This window comes from Haliotis asinina, chromosome 8, assembly GCF_037392515.1.
Source record: "Haliotis asinina isolate JCU_RB_2024 chromosome 8, JCU_Hal_asi_v2, whole genome shotgun sequence".
Lineage (NCBI taxonomy): Eukaryota > Metazoa > Mollusca > Gastropoda > Lepetellida > Haliotidae > Haliotis > Haliotis asinina.
The window spans coordinates 26,451,636-26,467,797 of NC_090287.1; positions in this window are offsets into that span (position 1 = coordinate 26,451,636).

Here is a 16,162-nt window from a genome sequence, read left to right on the forward strand (position 1 = left end):
TATCCACACAATACCTCTTCCTGTAATATAGACAAGGCGTCACAGACACTGTTATGTCTCTCTACTATCCACACAATACCTCTTCCTGTAATATAGACAAGGCGTCACAGACACTGTTATGTCTCTGTACTATCCACACAATACCTCTTCCTGTAATATAGACAAGGCGTCACAGACACTGTTATGTCTCTCTACTATCCACACAATACCTCTTCCTGTAATATAGACAAGGCGTCACAGACACTGTTATGTCTCTCTATTATCCACACAATACCTCTTCCTGTAATATAGACCAGGCGTCACAGACACTGTTATGTCTCTCTAGTATCCACACAATACCTCTTCCTGTAATATAGACAAGGCGTCACAGACACTGTTATGTCTCTCTACTATCCACACAATACCACTTCCTGTATTATAGACAAGGCGTCACAGACACTGCCATGTCTCTCTACTATCCACACAATACCTCTTCATGTAATATAGACAAGGCATCACAGACACTGTTTTCTCTCTCTACTATCCACACAATACCTCTTCCTGTAATATAGACAAGGCATCACAGACACTGTCATGTCTCTCTACTATCCATACAATACCTCTTCCTGTAATATAGACAAGGCATCACAGACACTGTTATGTCTCTCTACTATCCATACAATACCTCTTCCTGTAAGATAGACAAGGCATCACAGACACTGTCATGTCTCTCTACTATCCATACAATACCTCTTCCTGTAAGATAGACAAGGCGTCACAGACACTGTCATATCTCTCTACTATCCACACAATACCTCTTCCTGTAATATAGACAAGGCATCACAGACACTGTCATGTCTCTCTACTATCCACACAATACCTCTTCCTGTAAGATAGACAAGGCGTCACAGACACTGTTATGTCTCTCTACTATCCACACAATACCTCTTCCTGTAAGATAGACAAGGCGTCACAGACACTGTTATGTCTCTCTACTATCCACACAATACCTCTTCCTGTAAGATAGACAAGGCGTCACAGACATTGTTATGTCTCTCTACTATCCACACAATACCTCTTCCTGTAATATAGACAAGGCGTCACAGACACTGTTATGTCTCTCTACTATCCACACAATACCTCTTCCTGTAATATAGACAAGGCGTCACAGACACTGTTATGTCTCTGTACTATCCACACAATACCTCTTCCTGTAATATAGACAAGGCGTCACAGACACTGTTATGTCTCTCTACTATCCACACAATACCTCTTCCTGTAATATAGACAAGGCGTCACAGACACTGTTATGTCTCTCTATTATCCACACAATACCTCTTCCTGTAATATAGACCAGGCGTCACAGACACTGTTATGTCTCTCTAGTATCCACACAATACCTCTTCCTGTAATATAGACAAGGCGTCACAGACACTGTTATGTCTCTCTACTATCCACACAATACCACTTCCTGTATTATAGACAAGGCGTCACAGACACTGTTATGTCTCTCTATTATCCACACAATACCTCTTCCTGTAATATAGACAAGGCGTCACAGACACTGTTATGTCTCTCTACTATCCACACAATACCTCTTCCTGTAATATAGACAAGGCGTCACAGACACTGTCATGTCTCTCTACTATCCACACAATACCTCTTCCTGTAATATAGACAAGGCGTCACAGACACTGTTATGTCTCTCTACTATCCACACAATACCTCTTCCTGTAATATAGACAAGGCGTCACAGACACTGCCATGTCTCTCTACTATCCATACAATACCTCTTCCTGTAATATAGACAAGGCGTCACAGACACTGTCATGTCTTTCCTATATCCACACACTACCTTCAAAATGAATCCTAACTTCTGGACATAGCATGACGTCACAAAGGCTTATAACCACGCACCGGAGTGACCTTAGCTAATTTTGTCGTCGTGACACATCAGTCTCAATCGATTTCTTTTACACTTCTTTTTTTAAAAAAATGAGAGAATGCGTAAGAAAAGCTGTCACCTTTCAGTTTAAACTTCCCTTATAAGAAATGTATAATGTTTCTGTATTGTCCGTTTATCACTCGACTTTAAACAACCCATAAACCTATGTGTAAGGTGTAGTATTAGACATTGTTATGCGCGGTAAAGGTGCTGCTGAGACATCATGCAGCTACATGTCCATGTAGTATTAACGTAAATGTGGAGAAGAAACCTAGTTTACAGTATGGGTGCCCAGAGTCAGCCTGCAGGCATTGTCATGAGGGTAACTCTCTGAATATGTATTGTAAATATAAAGTTACACATCGTTATTTGAACACTGTTAGCAAGCGTGTCGATCAAATTTTCTGTGCTACATAAGCCTAAACTATCTTTAAAGTTATGGAAAAGTCTAGTCAGTATTAGGTCGTGTTTTCCTGGTGGTGTTTTCTGAAGAATATCAGAGTGTCTAGTAAAGCCAAAATTTCACATATGAATTTTCTTTTGTTCTGTATTCTTTCTTAAAGGATAATGAATGTAAACCTGTTTAGGAGTTACGACACAATAAGGAGTGAGGGAATGAGGATGGTTTTACGCCGCTTCCAGCAATATTAAAGCAAATGTCACGGCAGGGGAGATCAGAAATGGGCTTCACACACTGTACTGTGTGTGGAATCGGCGAGACGAGTGAACGCTTTAACTCTTAGTCTACCCCACCGCCCCGGGTGCACCTGGAAGAGTCTCACTGTTTCTTCCCAAGGAAGTGCTTGAGAGATGTTGTGTGAATGCTAAAGGGGTTTCCACTTATTATGATATCGTATGTCAATAGGTTGAACCCCGTGGTGTTTAACTCTGACTTTTCAGAGCCAGAAAACTTTATCTCGTCTTCGCTATTAACATTTTTCTCGCACCGGATTTCATTTTTTTTCAAAATGTGTAATCCCAGTTCAAGAAAATTCAATGACAGGATAATGAAATCAGAAATCCTTGTGTGACGGCATTAAATACCTTTTTTTAAATTGTGTAACAATCACGAAAGTACAGGAAGACGCCTTTCACGAACAGCTGGTGTCACCACTTATTTTGAGAGATTCATTCATATAATTTCACATAATTCGCTTCACTTCTTTGTCTTTTTTTCGCCAGAAATATGTTCTTTTGACGTTGTTGTTATATACTCTTCAAGAAAAGTAGGATAATCTTATACAATTATAGACTAGTGATGAGGTGAATACCTGTTTTTATGGACACGCGAAAAGCAAGACTGACCGAGACTAATATTGCTTTCCGCGGGTCCATAAAAGCAGATATTGAAGCAAATCACCAGTCCATAATTATTTGTTGTAAAAGTACCGAAAAACGCTTCTAAAAACCAAAATATTTAGTCAAAGAAAGTAATTCTATTTTCACTACAAATCAACAATATTGTCCGTGACATGTAAACAATAGAATGACGCCATAGATAGACGTCATATTGCTCTCAGGTCAATATGACTTTTGGTGGGACCTGGGTTGGGGTCAATATACTGTTCTGTCGAGGTCACGTGACCGGATCTTGGTCAATCAGGTAGCCGGATAATATGCTTACATAATAACATTTTTAATTTGCGACTGAAAAACTCGGGAGATATATCAAAGTCAATCACTGTTGATATGATAACACTGAATATGAGAGTGCATCACCACTTGCACTTTCTTGTCACTGTGGTCTGTACAGTAGTCGGTCTTGTACTGGTGTATGTCGTGGGGTTTGCATGTGTTGAATTTTCATTTTCAAACAGATGAAGACGGCTAGAAACAAACACTACTAACAACTGTGAGATGCAAGATTTGTGTCTAACGTAATAGTCTACAGTGATTTATTAACCGTTCTGAAACCCGTCAAACTCAAGAATGACACCCCATGTACGTGTATAGGACTACTGCTTTGTGCACGTGCATCCCCTGTGTAGCTGTGTAGTGTTTAGAGGTGGTGGTAAGGAGAAATGGAGGTGCGTTCATAAGATGTCTGTCTTTGTAAAGTTTCATAACGTTTATACTTCCTGTCCAAACGGAAGAATCAGTTTCCCCTACGTTTTTAAAGAGTATATATTTCAATCGACCACAAAATCACATCTCTATTATATGTTTGCATGATATCCAAATAAACTTACACATTACAAAATGGACATTTATTTATCAAACATTTGAAATATCCTGGTTCACATTTACAAAGAAATCTATGTAAATAGAGTATCGTTTTCCGGAACGTGAACACTGAGTTACTGATGTGCATGTCTTTGTTGGGCGGTGGGGTAGCCTAGTGTTCAAAGCGTTAGCTCGTCACGCCGAAGGCCGTGTTTGACTCCCCACGTGGGAAGAATGTGTGAAGAACATTTCTGATGTCCCCCGCCGCGACATTACTAGAATATTACTAACTATATTATTAAACTATACTCACTCATTCGTAACTGCTCGTGTCATTCCGGCAAGCCGGGTGGTGTCTCGTACCCGTCTCGTGGCCATGTTTACGACTGGGTTCTGTCTACGCATGGAGATAAAAATTGTCTAGTACTATTTCCAGGAGAGATAACTCTGAATTTCCAAATATGGCTCTTACAATATCCAACATGCAGTGGACAAAACAGCAATACGGTCATTACTTTTACATATATGTTTTAGTGTTAAAAGTTGTTCATCCTTAATCTCCAAGTTTATGTTTAAATTGTGCTTGGTATAGTTTAGCGAAGTTTCAAAGTTCAACGGTCCTGCCATTTTCATAGTCTAAATGCGTTTTACTACCCGCGATTTGATTGGTTTGCCACGATTCTTGGCAATGATGGCGTACGAGAGGGGTACGAGTCTTCTTGTAGGCCACGGAAAGAGACGGGTACCTACGAATGTATACCCACTGACACATATGTTTTTGTGGTGAACTTTTCAGCAAATCTTCAGCACTGAACTTGGGGTGTAGTGAAAAACTCGTTCAATGCAAAATCAAAAGTCGTCAAATTACTAACACCATTAACTGATGCCAGTTCTGACCCTCTTGGCCATATGACAACTGCTCCCAATGATTGATTCTGTCATCTCTACGTGACTGAAAATACTTCCTGTGCTTCACTTTTTCTGTCAGAATCTTCAGCATGAAAGGTCAAAATACAATCGATTTCCCATTCATATGAATAGTCATCCATTAGATCAAATTCATCTCTATTTAAAGAAATAATTATAAACTGTTGCTAAGAAAAAATGTGAAGGAAACCATATCACAAAAAACAAATCCTCCAGAAAATTATTTTACGTGTCCATTATATTTGATGTAATTGCAATCTATTCATCGCATTATAGTAAGAACAATAACAGAATACAAAAAAACAAGGCTTCGGTGAATTCCAAGTTCTGTAGTACCGCCCTTCTTCGACTCAGAATGACAGAGACGAATGTCCCAATGGAAACAGCGGATTATTGGTTGAAAAAAGATGCAATATGAATCACAGCTCACACAGACGGATCTTCACTTGCATCAGAGAAGAAGAATCACCTACATTGGGTACAAGATGGAATATGACTGTGATAGTGCCATGTCATGTTGGAACAGTGTGCTTTGTAAAACTCTGCTCAGAAACCAATAAAACTGACACCTCAGATACATCGTTCCACCCCTGATGAAACCCTCATATACTCAATTAAGATATTGAGCTTTATGTGCTAGGTTAAAACCGTCTCTTCAGCGAACACTAGACAAATTTAGTGATGGTGTTTTATCCACTTAATCACCATATGTCATCTTTGAGTTTCTTCAAGATCGAGATTTGTCATATCTTCAGTCAGTTGTGCAGCTCCATTTTTCGCAACGGATTTGAAGTTTGACTATTTTTTATTACGTTTTGGAACTTGAATCATCTGTTCTCTTGTCAGTCTGGAGAATCTTACTTTTGCCATGTGCGATTACTATGTTGCTGTAGGTCTAAGTATTTATACCAAAAACAGTCTGATAGTGCTAAATGGAATTTCATCACGTTTCTACACCTGTTGATATTTTGAACTTGTTATTCCATATCAAGGTGAGCTATAGCGTAGTGGTCCTATTTTTCTGTTCCGTATGAACTTGCCCTTTATTGACTATATCGAACCTTTGAAATGTAAGTGAAACATATTGACATTTCGTGAAGATAGAAGAACTTTCAAATAAAATTCAAATTACTCTACATTAACTTTTTGCCATCCTGTTTCATTTTCTTTAGGTACAGCGACATGATTTGTTGGTAACTCAGATATCCCTGTATAACTTACATAATACGCATTCCTCAAGGATCACAAAGTAAGCATCGGGTCAGTACTGGCCTTTAAGGTCACATGCAACGTAAAATACAACTTTTGCAGATTCTGACACATTTCGGTATGTACTTACAGAAACAAATCATCAAAATGCCAATTCAGCCTATAAAGTTGGAAAAAAACTCGAAGAAAAAAGACCACGAAATCGGAGTTCAAACGATTCACTAATTTTCCCCAGCGCTGTTGGAAAAAAATGGTTTCAACAGCTTTGCTGCGCTCATAACGCACGCGCAGTGAATAGGTTCCCGGAGCTTGAAACAGTAAGCCTGCCGGGAGTATAAGGCCGTGAGCAGTAGTCTAATCTTGGTTGTGTGCACAAACAAGTAAATAATCTACTCGTAACATGGAAAATAAACATATTAATTGTGATCAGAAGACTCTGTCACACAGAAAACTCTGGTTTATTCACACCTATATGTCTGCCTGTCTGCTAATGACAATAAGCAGTGCACAACTTCAGTCGTTGCAATTTGAAATATTAACAAATATCGGGCTTACAAGCTATAAACAAAGAGCCGGCTAAGCGCATCGAAAAATGAACCAGTGGCGAGTGAAAAGGTTTCTTTACACTTGAGTGCACACCTACCAGCTCTGACTGGGTTCGCTATCGCGGCTGCTTCGTTTCGAGGGAGGAAAACCCAAGTACAAAATATAGCACTTTTGATTTGCGATTGTACGCTTACAGTTTTGTTTAAGTGTATTTTCGTAATCAGCAATGCATTTTAATTGTTTTAATTATGTTTGATTTTTTGTTTGGATGTGATCTTTTCGTAAACCATGCTTATAGTAAGACGTGATTTACAGATCGAGCGGTCAGATTATCTGAGTGGGGTCATTCATATAATCTTGCACCAAATGTCGATGCTCGATGCCAATCACCGGATTGTGCGGTACCGACTCGATTGTTATATATAGTCATCATATTGTTGAGAAATTGATGAGTGCGTTAAACAACAAACAAATATATGCAACGTGAATTAAGGTCAGTGTGTTATTTGACTACCATATATTCTCATTTGAGTTGAACAGTCGACTAATATGTAATGTGTTTATTACAGGTGCCATGGGGTAGGATACCCTCACCTTATGCAGACAACTGGCATCACTATAATCACATGCTCATCATGCTGTTTGGTCGGAATTTCTTATGGATGTGGAAAGGTATTTTTCGGTATCACTGGATTGTCTGACCCAGCCTTGATTATCAACAGAACTTTTGTAAAGTGTTTGATGATTGGCTCACGCCCCGCTGCAGTACTTCAACCCTCACGGAAGGGTGAGTGCAAGGACCAACGCCTATGCACAAGAGAGACATTCAGTTATAACTATATATTAACATTCTCTATTCTCAAATCACCACCGAAGATGTTACAACAGCATATACACATATACAAAGTTAATAAGACAATAAGAACATGGCACCCTCTATATCTAGTTCCATCGGTACGATTTACAACTGTAATATTTTTAAAAGGGTTTTAACATTTCCAGCACAGAAGGTATACTTAAATTTATACATGTTTTGTCATTCATAACACAATAAAAACTGACATTTCAAAGGCGTTACAGTTAAGAACAGTGTGGAATTCGTCAACAATAGCTGATGAATCACACAAAGGAGAAGCCCTTTCATCAAGTTGTATACCATTCTAAAGAACAGAACTAGTCTCTTCAGATAGATTCTGATTAGATGTTCAAAAGAACGGATATGATACGGAAATGAAAAGGAAACGGTATGTATCATAATCGGTATGTAGTTTTTAAACTATTTTCTATGCTGTAGTTAAACTATTTAAAATTTTTGTACAAAATATCGTAAAACATACCCACATATATATATATATATATATATATATATATATATATATATATATATATATATGTGTGTGTGTGTGTGTGTGTGTGTGCGTGTGTGTGTGTGTGCGTGCGTGCGTGCGTGCGTGCATGCGCGCGCGCGTGTGTGTGTACATTGTTGAATAGTATCCATTGATTATGATTTAAGTGTCATTATACAAGTGTAGATGAATTTGGATTACTTAAGGAGAAGAAGACTCCATTCTAATCAGAAGAAGTAATTTGTCATCTTGGCATAGTTCCATTCAATTTATGCCTACCGAGTTTAAAATGTGTCTTAGATTTTGGTGTTGAGAACCTAATGTTCCAAGCCCTACGAATTCCAGCTGTACAATTTCTCTGTAAGTTCAAACTCCTGAAATCCCAGTCTTTGCTGTTGTATGAGTATAAACAGTATCGTCAACATATAAATGTTAAAGTAAACTGATGGTACTGACCCTTTACTTGCATAACTACCTCTGTTTTTCTCCTTTAAGTTACGGTGAAAAGCAATGCCATGATGCATGTACTTACCCGACATATCATGTTTTGTCATTTGCCAGGTTTCCCATCTGGATATGTATTACTGGTTTCACGGAAATTATAAAGCCTTGCAAAATGTTTAACGAATTTCAAATCAAGTATCCGCGCGTGGATCACTAAGAATTGAGGTCTGTTGGGTTACGATATTGTTAAAATATGGGGCACATAATAGTTGTTAACCATAATTCAGGTATGACAAAAAGTATGAAATGTGAAACAGAGAGTGTATGTATAAATCCATTCACGTTTCCTGTATTCAGTTTCAAAAATTTCTCTGAAGTTTTTTTCTGATTAATGCTCAACTTTTCCCTTTACCTCTTTTTCCTTTTTTTTTTTTCTTTTTTTTTTTTTTTTTTGGTTCGCACAAGTTTCATTTTTTATAAATCTTTTCTTAAGACATAATGTTTTTTCATAGATCGACATTCATACTTAACCTGAATCTGCGGTTTTTCCCCTTCACTCTTTATGCCTCATGTATCTTCCAAATCCAGATCGTTTTGCAAGTACCTTTACTAATGACCTAAGATATGTTGGTAGTCGGTATCTACTAGTTTTCTCGCTGGATGTTATGACGGATGTATCACATGAGAACACTGTGCTTGATTTAGATAAAGTTTAAACCTTGTGCATAATATTTTGTGTAACTTACACAAAGGGCCTGAGGGTTTGGGAACCATGATCTTTATAGTATTTGTATGCGATATTTACAGTTGATGCTATTTGGATAAACAGTGAGATCACTTGGCGCACTTCAGAGTAAATAAGTCGTTTTTATTCCATACTAGCGCACCTGACAGCCAATATAGCTTTATTATTATTCATCATTTGACAAACCGTTTACCTTTGTTTGAAAGCATAATGAAACATCATCTGAACAAACATTGTTGTAAGACCATCGTGATTTTCGTGGGCAGTCAGCCGTGTGGCAAAGGTCTTGTGTTTTCCTGTAGTTCTGATGTATCAATGTGCAGATCTTTTTGTTTGTTTGTTTATTTTGTTTGTCTGTCTGTCTGCGTCTGTCTGTCTCTCTCTCTCTCTCTCTCTCTCTCTCTCTCTGTGTGTGTGTGTGTGTGTGTGTGTGTGTTGGTGATTCATCCTATAAATATAATCTTGTAATATACATCTCCTTCTACTTTTCAGCAAACGAGTTTGGACATTGATTTCTTGTTCTAAACTACAGAGAGGAAACTGTAGCGTAGAATGTGCGTTTAAATGAAAGGAGGAAACGTTTGCTATTTCAAACAAACTGAGGGATGGTCGGGAACTAATAACACAGCCTACTTGACACACGTCGTTACATGTAGTGCTGTTGTTCTTACCTTTTCGTTGGACAGCATATTCGTATTCATTAAACTAAGGTAGATTGAAGTTTCTACTAATTTCAGTCTCTGTGGTCCATATATTGAACGTGGGATTTATCCTTCTGCCTTTCTAAATCTCGTTTAGAGCAACTCAAGCATAAGACGTACAAAAAACATATTTTTATCATCCCTTCTCAATACCTGTTTTATATGAATTTCACGCATTTGTTATAGCATTGACGTCCCCTGGTGAAGACTATTATACATATACCTCAGCAAACAATCCTCCGTAATATTTTCAGATCTTACAAGTTGCAATGCCAACCTACAAACTTTGTTCTTTATTAAATATTGTTTTAGGAACTTTATTCCATTTTGATGTATGGAAGATATATTTAAACAAATATTTATGAAGGAAAAGACTATCTGCACTGATAAACATTTTAATTCGCTGATATGTCATTTATCCCTGGAAATTATATGACTGCTTCTTTATTTTCCCCGAAAATGCTTCAGTGGTTATGTCAGCAGACATAGGAGCAGATCGTACAATGCCATATAACAACTAGATCAGCTCACTCAGGCAGGACATGCCACGAAATATCAGAATTTACTTTCTTTGAATAAAACGTACATGTATAGTTTAAACTCCGACTATTTTAAGAATAACACGACACTATAGACAACGATAGAGGCACTATTAACCGCCTCTGCTTTTGTGTCACACGTATCATATATATTTAAAAAAGGAAAACCGAAGTATTTACTCCAAAGACAATACAATAATCATCACGGCGAAAATGTAGTTAGGTAATATGGTCTCGTTCTGTACCTATTCTAACGAATGACCCTGTGTGAGAAGAATGGGTGAAACTCAACTCAACTAAGAGACATTAAACACCCATCAAGTCGATAACATATTATATCTGTAAAATGCCTCTTCTACTTAAAACTAGAATTAATCCACCACATGCATGCAAATGTGTCTGCGGTATACATGGCTAAACTGATGTTAATGATGTGATTGGTGGCATTATTTCTTGACTGCTTACTGGCTCATGTTATATACAGGATGTTACGATTCATGTGCATAATTAAACCAAACATCAATTTTTAAAAAACACACACACTATTTCCCATTATCATATGTTTGATGTTTAAATGGAAATTTGGTTAGCCTCTTTATATATAAAATGAGCTGCAATGGCCGTCAGTCAGCACTCGGATAATTTGTACATTAAAAGTTTTGAATTTGATTCGCGTATATGCTCATAATACACAATTTTGGATTAGTATCTTAGAAAATCTCTAAATATTGTTTCTGTTGAAGTTTACATTTCATACATGGTTATTGTCACGTAGTAACAAATTATATATATTTCTTACCCAAGACTTCATTGGACCAACATATACCTACGCAAAATGACCCACCTAAAGATTATATTTTACACACTGTTCTTGGACTGAGTATTACATGTGCATAAATGACTTTAAGAACTATTCTTTCAACTTCCAATAACTCATAAAACAAGTGGGATATACTTTCGTGTGTCATTCAGTTTATAAGAAAGGAATAACCCTTCCGAAAATCAATACGAATATAACTGCTATGCTATAACCGGGCTATTTCAGAAAGAACAGCATTTATTCACATCCAGTCATTATGAAAACCTCAAGTTGATCCGACTGAACTGGGTGTGTTCTCCAAAGCGATCTTAACACAAAGACAGTTTCATGTCTTTCATCTTGGGAAGGGGATCACTTTGGAGTACGGGGCCGTTTGCTTCTTCTTGAATAATCAGTTTAACCCCTTTATTCCGGACTCGATTTGCGTGTCCAGATTATTTTACTTGCAATCCCTAGAATAAATGGTCTCCGAAATAACGTGGTCCAGATTAACATTTCTGTGTACACAGATAAATGAGGTTTTGTAAATTCGTGTATTCTATACGTCTAAAAAGACAAAAATTCTGAAAAGTGTATTATTGTTAAAGATGAGAAGTAAATTTAGTTACATATACACACATACGTACGTGCGTATGTGATAGATAGGTCACATATCGAAATCACATGTTATTCATTATTACACGTATTTTCAAACTTAATTATAGAATGGAATTATTGTATCTATTTCACTTTGAACCAGATCTACAACAGTAAACTGGCGGTTGCAATTTCCTAGCTTTCGTTTTAACGAGTTAATCTAATACGGAGGAGGTTGGGGCGCCCCTATGTATGCCTTACGCCAGTACCTCTTATATCAGTTTCGCTCCTTCTCCCCATGCAGGGCTATTAAGTTAAGGACTGTTTGTCAACAAACGGCATCAGGTAATCAAATATGGCGGCTGTAACAATTGAAATAAATCGATAGGCATGTAGATGAAAAGATAGCACCAATGCGATATGTCAGCCTCCGGTTGCACGCGCAGCACATGCCGTCTACCAGTATACTGTCATCTTGACGTTGTAAATCAACTACCGATTACGTGCCTGTTGAAATATTCCCCGTGTAAGGATGACACCGTATGCGCCAGGTCAAAGCTTGAGGTGTCGGGTCAAAGGTAACCTCATTTCACGTGCACCGACGTGACTTCAGTAACCAATCATTGTCTTTGGGCTGGGTATGTCACGTGCCGTGCATCTTAAATCTTGTTACCTTCAATTCATTGACGTCATTGGCTTGTTCGGGTGGTTTTGTCTTAACGGTGGGCAGTTCCTCTTCCGTCCAGTCTCTCTGTCAGCCTTATTGCACAAAGAAGCTATTACCAGCGTCCTTTATTCCCGCTACCAATCTCACCATTTGTAACTAGAATCTTTAGTAATAATGTCAGCACCTGTAAAATCATCTCGGATCATCTTCAAGGGAAGCGTACGGCTGTCCACGTGTTGGGCATAAATTGCAAGCAATAGTAATTTGGTACATTTGATGTCAGTCGAGTTATCCGAATGATTTAAAGACCTCGGTAAAGGTCATTGTCAAATGCAACCAAGCTAATCAGTGACGTTCTGTTAGCGAATGTGGGTGTTGTAGAGTTCCCTCCATTAGCTAACGCGGGGATTGAATTTCACACATACGCACTTACAGACTGCTGGCAAATTAGGAAAATTACACGGAATGCTTCATTAGAGAGCAATTTTAATTTCACACTTCATATGTATCTTTTAGCAATGGTCCACCTTTCAAAAGCAGAATATTCCTTTGTTGAGTGAATAGTGAAAGGTATTTTTGTGGATGAAGATTGTTGTTTGTTTCCGAGAGTTTATTGAATACGTCTGAATGGAAAATGTCCGTTTATTCCGGTGAACCAGCTATTGAGATTTTCTGTATTCATATTTGATAATTTACCTTGAACATTTTGTGAACCTTTGTGGATATTTGTGAACATGTGTAAACATGTGTGGACAGCGTCCAACAGTGGACATTTGAACCATATCTGCATCTCTATATATGTAATTCAAGCTGAGTTAGGTAATAGTTCATTCCTCCTCAGTCTTCTACGTCTATCATTTAGGTTTAAGGATAATTGATTAAATTTCAATGCATATGTGACAATGTTAACATGTGTTTATGTTAGCATTTTCACGACCGCATCTTGTACACGCAATGTACTCAGATCACACTGCAATAGTTTATCTGAAAATTCAAGATTTTGATTTAAATAATTTGATCCTGAAAACTAAAATTTTTAAATTGTGCCTTGAAAATTAGTATGTGACCAATCAGTAAATAGCTTTAGTGCTTCAAGGTTCTCATTATGATGTTACATCATGAAACATCATCACTGACATCAGACTGAACATACTTCAACTGAAAATGATGCTTAAGAGATTTTTAGAACAATCGAAAACTACTTATACAACACAACTGAAGACGATTATATTGTGAATGTTCTTACCACTCGCAAATTTGAACCAAAATGTAAAAGGTGAAATTAGACTGAAATTCACTTGAAAAGAACACCAATCATAGCTAGTTTTAATCCTTTTTCGCAGAGGAAAAACTCTTTTTAAAAAAGAAACAAGACGGAATGCGTACCAAATGGTATTCTGAGATACTACTACATATATATGCACCTTTTTAACACTGTGCAAGTATAACATAAATATATGTATGGAAATTACAAGGAGTACAATCAAAGTATATCCAAGTTTATCTATTCACATAATACATTTTGTCCTGTGCAAGCGTTTTGTTCTATCCCGGTAAGAAACACTTCTATAGAATTCCTCTTCTGTAGAATATATGCCCAAGGTATATAAAACCAGCCAGCAAACCAGCAAACGTGTCCAGTGGAGTATATTAGAACTATTATCGCAATTTCAAGACAGTATCTTGAAGAATCTTGAAGACAGCTAAGATAAGGAAAAGGTAAACTGACAGCTGCATGCCTAGTTATATGGTTTTCCACATATACATAGTAGGCAATATAGTCGTTTGTATGCATGTGAATGCACAGGCCTCGTGGTTGTTTTTCCTCAGATATGTATATAGTTACGTACAAAAACGAAATGGGGTGCTAATTTCATTGGCTGTAATGAATGCCCGGATTTAATTAAACATTGTCCTATCAATTTTTTTTTCAAATTACTCATTTTCCTCTGTTCAACTTTCTCAATTTCAGAGTTAAGGTCAACTGCCGCCTGATATATAGCAAATGTTGATTGAGAGACCTGATTCGTTGCAGTCTCACTCGTGGGTTGTCGTAGATTTGGGCGAAGGCAAACACGCGGGGGTCATCAGCTTTGTCTCTGCTGATCGAGTGAATCACTGCGGTGATTATTTCATAATATCAATTAATAATGATTCAACAAATAATGTCATATTTGGTGTGTTATACTTGTGATTATTATCACAATCTGAAGTATAAATAATATCTTAAATACCTTACTTGTTATTTCTAATATTAATGCAGCGTCTTTTTGTGTTTAATACATTTGCTGCTTCGTTTTTTTCCAAAAATCGTTCGATCTTTTCTGATCAGGTGTTGGTCTCCAACAGGCAGCCTATTTCTGTATGTTCAACATTTCATAATATATTCAATACCGTTCGTGATTAATGTTAGTGATCTTTCTAGTTTCAGTGTTTTAAAAACCAGGTATTTAATCGATTTATTTGTTTAGCAACTTTTAAAACTTGAGATTTTTTAAAGGTGTTATAGGAGGCAAAACGGAGGGGTAGTTGTCAACAATAAGTAAACGAATTGCTGTTACCGGTGTTGAAACCACACGCCCATTGTCACGATAATATTTGAAGGAACATTATGCCATTAAATACAAACCTTGAATGAAAGCTTAAGTCTTCTATAAACATAAATAATCCCGCTGATGCCGATAAGGGACCCAGTTTCATTTCACAAGGACGAATCCTACTTTTGAAGGTAATACTTCGTGCACATGTCCAATAGTGTGGTGGTTTTGTGACAATTTTTGGGAGGTCATTAGAGGAGTTTGTCCTCACTTTTGGGTTGAAGTAATTGAGAGATGTATCCGCGAGACTGTTTCCAAAAGGTATCTATTGACGGATTGATACTCATGCTTTGGATCATTACCTTTCCCACTCAATACTTAATGGGAAACTTTCGTCGATTAATGTTCCCAGTCATTTATGGGACGCTTCACCCAATTGCTTGGATATATTTTCTGTGTTCGGGATATCATCGTCAACACTGACATGTAAGATTCGGTATGATCATAAAAGCAGCCATGCACTGTGTGCGGTCCCTAAATGGGCGATGACATATTCAGTGGAGACCATGAGATACACAATGGAGAACATGAAATGTACAGTGAAAACGGAGAACATGAAATGTACAGTGAAAAGCATGAGATACACAATGGAAAACATGAAATATACAGTGAAACCATGAGATACACAATGGAAAACATGAAATATACAGTGAAACCATGAGATACACAATGGAGAACATGAAATGTACAGTGAAAACCATGACATATACAGTGGATACCATGAGATATGCAGTGAGATATACTATGGAGATTATGAGATATACAGCAACATATACAGTGAGGACCATAAGATATACAATGGAGACCATGAGATATCCAGTGGAGACCATGAGATTTACAGGGCAGACCATGTGATATACAGTGAAGACCATAAGATATACAGTGGAGACCATGGGATATACAGTGGAGGTTATGAGATATACGGTGGAGACCATGCAATATAGAGTGAAGACCATCA